Below are 11,673 nucleotides of genomic sequence, written 5' to 3'. Positions count from 1 at the left end.
TGGCCATTTGAACTTCTTCTGTTGAGAATTCTCTGTTCAGCTCAGTGCCCCATTTTATAATTGTGTTGATTAGATTTTTACGGTCTAGTTTCTGGAGTTCTTTATATATTTTGGAGATCAGACCTTTGTCAGTTGCGGGGTTGGTGAAGATCTTCTCCCAGTCAGTGGGTTGCCTTTGTGTCTTAGTGACAGTGTCCTTTGCTTTACAGAAACTTCTCAGTCTCAGGAGGTCCCATTTATTCAATGAGGCCCTTAATGTCAGTGCTGCTGGGGTTATACGTAGGAAGTGGTCTCCTATGCCCATGTGTTGTAGAGTACTTCCCACTTTCTCTTCTATCAGGTTCAGTGTGTTCGGACTGATATTGAGGTCTTTAATCCATTTAGACTTGAGTTTTGTGCATGGTGATAGATATGGATCTAGTTTCATTCTTGTACAGGTTGACATCCAGTTTTGCCAGCACAATTTGTTGAAGATGCTCTCTTTTTTCCATTGTATACTTTTAGCTTCTTTATTGAAAATCAGGTGTTCATATGTTTGTGGGTTAATGTCAGGGTCTTCTATTTGATTCCATTGGTCTACTTCTCTGTTTTTATGCCAATACCAAGCTGTTTTTAATACTGTAGCTCTGTAATAGAGTTTGAAGTCAGGGATGGTAATGCCTCCAGAAGTTCCTTTATTGTATAAGATTGTTTTGGCTATCCTGGTTCTTTTTATTTTTCCATATAAAGTTGATTATTGTCTTCTCCAGCTCTGTGAAGAATTTTGATGGGAGTTTGATGGGGATTGCTTTTGGTAGAATTTCCATTTTTACTATGTTGATCCTCCCAATCCAAGAGCAGGGGAGATCCTTACATTTTCTGGTGTCCACTCAATTTCTTTCTTCAAAGACTTAAAGTTCTTGTTATATAGATCTTTCACTTCCTTGGTCAGAGTTACCCCAAGATATTTTATGTTATTTGTGGCTATTGTGAAAGGTGATGCTTCTCTGATTTCCCTCTCTGTTTCCTTATCCTTAGTGTATAGGAAGGCCACTGATTTTTTGGAGTTGATCTTGTATCCTGCCACATTACTTAAGGTGTTTATCAGCTGTAGGAGTTCTTTGGTAGAGTTTTTGGGGTCGCTTATGTATACTATCATATCATCTGCAAATAACGAAAGCTTAACTTCTTCCTTTCCAATACGAATCCCCTTGATCCCCTTATGTTGTCTTATTGCTATTGCTAGAACTTCAAGTCCTATATTGAAGAGGTATGGAGAGAGTGGAGAATTTCTATATTGTATGGTACTTCTCGTTTAATCATTTGCATCTTTTGTGTTCTTTTTTCTACCTTATTTGTCACCACACTTCTCTTTTTGTATTATACTATTACGTATAAAACCAATATAAGGATAAAATTTGTTAGACAAGCACACCTATACTGTGCTGCAAATCTAGTCTCTAGTTTTTGAAAACTTCCCATACTTTTTCCTTTATGGATGTGTTAATTTAAATTGTCATCAACAGTTTATAAAAATATTCTCTTTATAAACATTCATTTAAAAATTACATGTATGTGTCTTTATTATTAATTTTATGATTCATGCTTGAGAAAATCTCATGAAACTAAGAGGTGTCATTAGATTCCCTGGAGCTAGAACTATAGACTATTGTAAGCTACTTGGTATGGATGCTAAGAAAAGAGCAGGGGTCTTTTGAAAGAGTAGCAACTGCTCTTAATGAATGAGCCAGTTCACCTGGCCCTAGTATCCTCATTTAAAGCCCACCAAACCTTACTGTCTTTGAGTTTTTGATGAAAACTTTTGTTACAGGAGTTAAATCCTATTTCCAACTAATTTATAAATTTCAGATTATTGGTTGTGTATAGAACTTACTTGTCTCACACTACTCACTTTAAAGTTAGTTTCAATGTTGCAATAAAATAGATTTTCATTACTAGGAGATTCTTCTATTCTATTTATAAAATTATAATTTATAGTTTCTCACATTTCTTCCTTCAGGTAGCACTGCCAACAGAGCAATGGAAGGAAAGAATCAGTCTGTGGCGTCAGAGTTTGTGTTCCTGGGACTCACCAACTCTTGGGACATCCAATTATTCTTTTTTGTGTTCTCTTCCATGTTTTATGTAGCAAGTATGACAGGAAACTCCCTCATTGTGTTCACTGTCGCATCTGACGCTCACTTACATTCTCCTATGTACTTTCTGTTGGCTAACCTCTCCTTCATTGACTTGGGTGTTTCTTCTGTTGTGTCCCCCTAGATGATTTTTGATCTGTTGAGAAAGCATAAAGTCATCACTTTTAGAGGATGCATCACCCAAATATTCTTCATTCACTTTGTTAGTGGTATAGAAATGGTTTTACTCATAGCCATGGCTTTTGACAGATACGTGGCCATATGTAAACCTCTCCATTATCTGACCATTATGAGTTCAAAGATGTGCATCTTGTTTTCAGTGTCCTCTTGGGTGGTTGGATTTATGCATTCTCTCATTCAATTGGCTTTTGTAGTAAACTTACCATTTTGTGGACCAAATGTTTTGGACAGCTTCTATTGTGACTTTCCTGGGTTCATCAAACTTGCCTGTGTAGATACATACAGACTGAAATTACTGGTCTCTGTCAACACTGGATTCATGTCTGTAGGTTTCTTCTTCATACTGATCATTTCCTATATTGTCATCATATTTACTGTTCAGAAACATTCTTCAAGTGGCTCCTCTAAGGCCCTGTCTACACTTTCAGCTCATGTGACTGTGATGGTCTTATTCTTTGGCCCTGTGATGTTCATCTACACATGGCCTTCTTCTTTCACACACTTGGATAAGTTTCTGTCCATATTTGATGCAGTTGTCACTCCCTTTCTGAACTCTGTGATCTATACATTCAGGAATCAAGAAATGAAAATGGCAATGATGAGAGTATTTAAACAGATAGTGGTTTATAGACAAATAATTAAACACGTGTACACTGATCATTCTTAACTGAGTACAAATGTTCATTGTTAATATCTGAGAAAAATATTTCCTTGCAAATTTGGTCTGTTTATTCATATAAATTAACCATGGGGGTTTGGAGGACTATAGACAGAGAGGAGACAGTAGTAGTAAGGTCCAGGGGGAGAGGATCTCTTTTTGGATGGAGTAATGGTAGAAGTATAAAGCAACTGGTGGCTGCTCCCTGTTTCTCTGGTCTTTCATATTCTAACCTGATAACTGACTCCTGATTATTTTATTTAAAGATATTAATTAGATTAATGCTTTGGAGGAGGGCAGGCTGCAATTGGGATTTATTGCATGAGAAAAAATAAATAAAAGAAGAAAAATGTTTAAAATTCTCAACATCTTTAGCAACTAGGGAACTACAAATTAGAACTAATGGGATTCTATCTCGCTCCGATTCTAATATCTAACAAAATTCATTTCAAACTAAAATCAATCAGAAGAGATGGAGAAGGACACTTTATACTCATAACAGGAACAATTCATCAATATGGCGTCTCAATCCTGAATATCTATGCCCCTAATACAAGAGCACCCATACATGTAAAAGAAACATTACTAAAATTTAATCACACATCAAATCCCACACATTAATAGTAGCAGATTTCAACACTCCTCTCCCACCAATGGACAGGTCAACCAAACAGAAACTTAACAGAGAAATAAGAGAACTAGCAGATGTAATGAATTAAATGGACATAACTGACATCTATAGAACATTCCACCCAAACAGGAAAGAATATACCTTCTTCTCAGCACCTCATGGAACCTTCTCTAAAATTGATCAAATATGGTAACAAAGCAAAATCACAGATAAAAAAATTGGAGTAACCCACTGTGTTGAAATAGGAGCGGCAGGCTGTGTCCCCGGCACCCAGCTGCCCCCACTGCTAGCTTTACCCGAAATAACTACAGGGAAACTGTATTCTTTTAAACACCGCTTGGCCCATTATATATCTGCCTGGAGTGGGAGAACCATGGCGACTCTCTGACTCAGCTTCTTTCTCCCAGCCTTCCATTCTGTTTACTCCACCCACCTAAGGGTGGGCCTATCAAATGGGCCTAGCAGTTTCTTTATTGCTTAACCAATGAAATCAACAGATTGATATATGACACTCCCACATCACTTCCCCTTTTTCTGTTTAAACAAAAAAAGGAAGGCTTTAACTTTAACATAGTAAAATTACATATAACAAAACAGTTATCAGGCAAGAATCACAGTTACAATATTTATATCTATTTTATCTTTTATCATAACAATGGAAAACTATAACTCCCTATCCATTCTTCAACTCCATCAAAGACTCCAGAAGGATATAATATTACCTAAGTAAACAAGAACTAAGAAACTTTAAATGGTAGAAATGACAAAGACATCTCGCTACCTGGACAGTCACCCAAAGTTCTTTTGTACCGTTGGGGCATCCATCTTCAGCCTTCAGGCCCATAGTATCCAGCAGACATTTTCATCAAGCAGGAAATTCCAAATACAGTTTAATCACTTTATGCTGTATCCTGCAGAATGTCTCGCAGACTCTTTCATGAATCAGGAACCACAAAAGATCATCTCATCTTTAGGCAAGTTCATCAGTCCTCTCTGTGGGTTCTTTGTGTCCAGTTTATGCATCAGTCCAGGCAAGAGCAGTTTTTTGCCCAAATGGCTATCAAGCTCCGTAACGAGCCTCTTCAATGTCCATCTTCCTCTTGAAGTAGATTGGTGCCGCCAGGAGCAGACATGTCTCATTGTCATGAAAAGTCCTAAGTTATTAAAATATTTTAAATGCCATATTCTGTAGCCTCTGAGTGATATGAAGAATGCTTATCTGAAATATATCTCTATATATTTAGAAAATCTAACTAACATGACTACAAACTTGACTATTATTTATGACTATCCATCAACAACCTATATTTCCTAATTATACATTACATTTTAAAAATGAACTACACAATCACAACACCTTATTCAAGATCAGAAATACATATACATATAACAAAATTGACCTTAAAATCCACACCAATGCAAATTCTTCATACCTATATCATTTCCCCCCTTTAAATGTAAAAGAACATTTATAAACAATATTTTGGGAACATGGGCGCAGTTTTTTCTCTCCAAACTGCTTCCTGCTGAATGGGGGCGTCGTTAATTAGGTCTTTCATGGTATAACCTGTGTGCTAGTTTCATCTCAGTTGGCAGTTGAGCGAAGCAATTTTCTGAAGATGTTCACAACAACCTTTCAGGAGGGCGTGGTCTATCATACCAAATTGGAATAGAAGAAATCCACAGGGTCTGGTCCTCTGTGAAAACAAAAGAAGACCCTCTCCAAAGCATCATATTCTTAGACCCAAATTTTGAAACCGTAATACCCTTATATCCATTCTGGTTCAGCTTGGCAGCCCATATAATGAAATGTCTCTCTGTACTTAGCTCCTTCACAGTCAAAAATTTTAAAGAAAACACAATGTACATAATCCAGACTCTCTGTGAATTTCCTGTTATTACGTGGCTTGTTTTTCTTTATTTCTTTTAATCTCTTAACTATCTGTAGTCTGTCTCTTTAAAGACTTTACCTTTTTTTTAAAAAACTATTAACTTTATTCTCTATATTCTTTTTCTTCTCTCTCTCAAGTCTACGTACATTCATCCAACAGTGTGGTCTTTTATGTCTGAATCTGTTTTATTGTGAATCTGTAACATTTTTTTACTATCCAGGAGCATTTTTTAGAATGTTAAGCAGTTCTTAAAACTTAAGTTGCACCAAGTAGGGGTAATACAGTACTGCCTGTTTACTGCCAAGCCTAAACCTTAACTGCGCTATTATTATGGTAATTACGGCAGTTCCTGCCTGAGGTCAGCACAGTTCAGCTTGGAGCAGCCACTCCTGCCTCAGATCCATTTGGTGCCCCTGAGCTGAGCACAGTTCCAGGCACACAGCAAGTCCACATTGGCACCACAGTCAGCAGTTTAACTCTGAGACTGAGCGTGCAGCACAGAAACTCTTTTCATCCAAGTTACAGCCAAATCTGACATGCAGAACACTGTGCAGTCTGAAAACATCTCTCTATATGTTGGCAGGAATCCGCCATGTTCTCCCACCTGCCTAAGCCTGATTCTGCCATCTGCCCTGGTGCAAGCGGGGAGTACTGAGAGCCATCAGCATGGTCTCAGAGCACTCTCATTCCGATCCCAAGAGGGAACAGAAACATCCAGTCCCATAAAATCCATTGAAATGCTTTAAAGCCAGAGTTCACGCTTGCAGCACAGCCCCAGGAAGCCGCTCTTTAAAATGATGCAGCGTTTTTTCTGCTGTTGATGCCAAATCAGGATATCTCTCTACAGCACGCCACCAACAAACAGCAAAAATCTGTGTTAAACTCTCTCTCCCTTATTTTTAAGCCTTCTCAGGTTTTACGTGGAGTTCATTAGCACGTTGGGTGCCACTCTGTTGAAATAGGAGCAGCAGGCTGTGTCCCCGGCACCTGGCTGCCCCCACTGCTAGCTTTACCCGAAATAATTACATGGAAACTGTATTCTTTTAAACACCTTGCTTGGCCCATTATATATCTGCCTGGAGTGGGAGAACCATGGCGACTCTCTGACTCAGCTTCTTTCTCCCAGCCTTCCTTTCTGCTTACTCCACCCACCTAAGGGTGGGCCTATCAAAGGGGCCTGGCAGTTTCTTTATTGCTTAACCAATGAAATCAACAGATTGATATATGACACTCCCACATCACCACTGTGTCTTATTGAATCACCAAGGACTAAAGTTAAAATTCAACAACAGTACTACTTCCAGAAAGCCTACAAACTCATGGAAATTGAACAATCAACTAATGAACCACCCTTGGGTCAAGGAAGAAATAAAGAAATTGTATTCTTCCTTGAATTCAATTAAAACGACAGCACAACATATCCAAACCTATGGAACACTATGAAAGCAGTGCTAAGAGGAAAGTTCATAGCACTAAGTTCCCATATAAAAAAATTGGAGCAGGTTCACATTAGCAACCTAACAGCACACCTGAAAGCTCTAGAAAAAAAGAATCAGACTCACCTAGGAGGCATAGAAGATAGGAAATAATCAAAGTGAGGGCTGAAATCAACAAAATAGAAACATAGAAAACCATACAAAGAATCAACGGAAGAAAGAGCTGGATCTTTGAGAAAATCAATAAAATTGACAAACGCTTATCCAAAATAATCAAAAGGCAGAGAGAGAACATCCAAATTAACAAAATCAGAAATGAAAAGGGGAACATAACAACAGACACCGAGGAAATACAAAAAACCATTAGCTCTTACTACAAAAACCTTTACTCTACAAAATTGGAAAATGTAAAAGAAATGGACAATTTTTAAGATAGATACCATATACCAAAATTAAATCAAGAACAGGTGAGCAATTTAAATAGTCTTATAAACCACAAGGAGATAGAAGCTGTTATCAAAAACCTCCCAACCAAAAAAAGCCAGAGCCAGATGATTTTAGTGCTGGATTCTACCAGAACTTTCAAGAAGAGCTAATACCTATACTCCTCAAAGTGTTCCACATAATAGAAACAGAGGGTCATTACCAAACTCTTTTTATGAGGCTACAGTTACTCTGATACGAAACCTGCACAAAGACTCAACCAAGAAAGAGAATTACATATCAGTCTCACTCATGAACATCGAAGCAAAAATTCTCAATAAAATACTGGCAAATCGAATCCAAGAACACATCAATAAAAATCTTCTGTCATGATCAAGTAGGCTTTATTCCAGAGATGCAGGGCTGGTTCAACATATGAAAATCTATCAATGTAATCCATCATATAAACAAACTAAAAGAAAAAAAGACATATGATCATTTCTTTAGATGCTGAAAAAGGATTTGATAAAATTCAACACCCCTACATAATAAAGGTCTTGGAGAGATTAGGGATACAAGGATCATATCTAAATATAATAAAAGCAATATACAGCAAGCTGACAGCTAACATAAAATTAAATAGAGAGAAACTCAAAGGCATTCCACTAAAATCAGGAACAAGACAAGGCTATCCACTCTCTCCGTATCTCTTCAACATAATTCTTGAAGTTTCCGATAGCAATAAGATCACAGAAGGAGATCAAGGGGATTCAAATTGGAGAGGAAGAAGTCAAACTTTTGTTATTTGCAGATGATATGATAGTGTACATAAGTGACCTCAAAAACTCTACCAGCGAACTCCTACAGCTGATAAATACCTTCACTGATGTGGCAGGATACGTGATCAGCTTAAATAAATCAGTAGCCCTCCTATACACAAAGGATAAAGAATCAGAGAGGGAAATCAGAGCTTGAAGTATTGAAATACAGAGCCACAGTATTAAAAACAGCTTGGTATTGGCATAAAAACAGAGACATTGAACAATGGAATTGAATTGAAGTCCTGGATATTAATCCACACACATATGGAACACCTGATTTATGACAAAGATGCTAAAATTATACTATGAAAAAAAAGCATCTTTAACAAAAGGTTCTGGCATAACTGGATGTCAACCTGTAGAAGAATGAAAATAGATCCATATCTATCACCATGTACAAAACTCAAGTCCAAATGAATTAAGGACCTCAATTTAAATATGACCACACTGAACCTGATAGAGGAGAAAGTGGGAAGTAGCCTTCATTGCATGGGCACAGGAGATCACTTCCTAAATATAACCGCAGTAGCACAGATAATAAGATCAACAATAAATAAATGGGACCTCCTGAAACTGAGAAGCCTCTGTAAAGGAAAATACACAGGCAATCAGACAAAAAGACAGCCTACTAAATGGGAAAAATATTCACCAACTCCACATCAGACAAAGGACTGGTCTCCAAAATATATAAAGAACTCAAGAAATTAGGCATTAAAATTCTAAATAACCCAATTAAAAATGGTGTATTGAACTAAACAGAGAATTCTCAACAGAAGAATTTCAAATAATCAGAAGATACTTAAAGACATGTTCAACTTCCTTAGCTATCAGGGAAATGCAAATCAAAACAACTCTGAGATACCATCTTATATCTGTCAGAATGGCTAAGATCAAAACCACTAATGATAGCTTATGCTGTAGAGGATGTGGAGCAAGGGGAACACTCATCCATTGCTGGTGGGAATGCAAACTTGTGCAACCATTTTGGAAAACAGTGTGCCGGTCTCTCAGAAAGCTGAAAATCAACCTACCTCAGGATCCAGCAATACCACTCTTGGGAATATACCCAAGAGATGCCCAATCACACTACAAATCATTTGTTCAACTATGTTCATAGCAGCATAATTTGTAATAGCCAGAACCTGGAAACAATCTAGATGCCCTTCAACTGAAAAATAGATAAAGAAAGTGTGGCACATCTACACATTAGGGTACTACTCAGCAGTAAAAAACAATGACATCTTGAATTTTCATGCAAATGGATGGAATTAGAAAACACTCTTCTGAGTGAGGTAACCTAGACCCCCCAAAATGAGTAAGGTATGTACTCACTCATAAGTGGCTCCTAGCCATAAACAAAGGATATTGAGCCTATAGTTCACGATTCTAGAGAAGCTAAGTAATAACGTGAACCCAAAGAAACACACACACACACACACACACACACACACATATATCCCCCTGGAAATTGGAAAGAGACTAGATCATCTGACATAATTTGGGAGCATGGGGCAGAGGATAGAAGGAGGGGAGAATGGGAGGGTTGAGGAGAACTTGAGGGAATGGGATAGTCGAGATGGAGGAAGGACAGATATGAGAGCAAGGGAAGAGATATCTTTATTGAGGAAGCCCTTATGACGTTAGCAATAAACCTGGATCTAGAAAAATACACATGAATCCACAAGGTTGACCCCAGCTAAGACCCTAAGCAATAGTGGAGAGGGTGACTGAACTGGCCTTGCCCTGTAGTCTGACTGATGATTATTTTAAATATTACCATAGAAACTTCGTTCAACAACAAATGGAAACAAGGAAAGACCCACATTGGAGCACTGGACTGAGCTCCTGAGATCCAGTTGAAGAGTGGAAAGGGTGAGAATATAAACAAGGAAGTCAAGACCATGAGGGGTTCATCCACTGAGACAGTTTGTCTGAGCTAAAGGGAGCTCACCAACTCCAATTGGACTAGGAGTGAACGGGCATGGGAAAAAACTAGTCCCTCTGAATGTGGTTGAAAGTTGGGGAAGACTGTGGGGTCACTGATAGTGACACTGGGATTTGTCTCTACTGAATGTACTGGCATTTTGGGATCCTATTCTCTTTGGATGTATACCTTGCTCAACCTAGATGTAGTAGGGAGGGCCTTGAAGTTTCCCCATTGTGGGGTGCATTGCCCTCTCTTTGGATTAGAGGAAGTGGGGTAGGATGGTGAGTGGAGAGACTGGGAGGAGGGGGGAGTGGGAATTTGGATTGGTATTTTTTAAAGTAATAAAATAAAATAATAAAAAAAATTGTTCCCACCATCAGTGCAGAAGTGTTCCCTTTCCCCCACAACCTCCTTCTGCATTGCTTGTGGGAATGAAAGCTGGTACAACCCCTTTGGATGTCAGTGTGGTGATTTGTCATAAAATTAGGAAACATCCTTCCTCAAGACCCAGTAATACCACTTTTGAGTATCTATCCAAAGGATGCTCAATCATGCCACAAGGACATGTGCTCAACTATGTTCATAGCAGCTTTGTTTGCCATAGCCAGAACTTGGAAAAAAACAAAATGCCCCTGGACTGAAGAATGGATAAGGAAAATGTGGTACATTTACACAATGGAGTACTACACAGCAGAGAAAAATAATGACCTTGAATTTTGCAGGAAAATGGATGGAGCTAGAAAACACTATTTTGAGTGAGGTAACCCAGTCACAGAAAGACCATTATCATATGTACTCATTCATATGTGGTTTTAAAACATAAAACAAAGAAAGCCAGCCTACAAACCACAATCTCAGATAACTTAGAAAAATGATGACTTAGACTAAGAGAGACTTACACATATCTAATCTACATGGGAAGTAGAAAACAGAAACAGACAAGATCTCCTGGGTAAATTGGGAGCTGGACCTTGGGGGAGGATTGAAGCAGGGAGGGGAAAGGGAGGGAAGGGAGGAGAGAAAAATGTAGAGCTCAATAAACATTAATAAAAAAGAAAACAAAGAATTGTTGGTTAGAAAAGTGAAATCCTTAATCATTACTGTTGAGGTGATAGGTGGAGCCACTATGGAAATCAGTGTGGAGGCATCTAAAATATACTGACTAATATTCATAGCACTGAACGGTACTATGAACATTACTGGAGGAGAAAAGTATTAATCAATTTCACCCAGCCACAAACCCTGTAAGTTACAATAGAAACATATCTGCATGATACATGCATTCGTGCAATAGTGACACAAATGCCATGGAACTAACAAACTGTTGTTTGATTGGATTCAAGACATATACAATGATATGAACGCCATATTTGAGACTGCTAATTATGTCAAGAACATGAGACTACATAGGCAAGAGACACTATATAAAATATACTACAATTATTCTGCTAACAAAATGACTCTAAATAACATTACTATACCCATAGATTAGGCAGTTACTCAGTTCTCATCAATGAAAATTCTTGCAGTAGAGGGTAGTTAACACAGAGGCCCACAACTTGTCACCAGG

At 38.1% G+C, this 11,673-nt stretch overlaps 1 pseudogene; it reads left to right on the top strand.

Annotated features, from left to right (window-relative positions):
• The first annotated feature begins 2,019 nt into the window (after window positions 1-2,019).
• Window positions 2,020-2,982, top strand: LOC142844900 (olfactory receptor 4F3/4F16/4F29-like; annotated as a pseudogene).
• Window positions 2,983-11,673: the final 8,691 nt, after the last annotated feature.

This window comes from Microtus pennsylvanicus, chromosome 2 (assembly GCF_037038515.1).
Source record: "Microtus pennsylvanicus isolate mMicPen1 chromosome 2, mMicPen1.hap1, whole genome shotgun sequence".
Classification (NCBI taxonomy): Eukaryota; Metazoa; Chordata; class Mammalia; order Rodentia; family Cricetidae; genus Microtus; species Microtus pennsylvanicus.
This window is presented reverse-complemented; position numbering and strand designations above follow the sequence as displayed.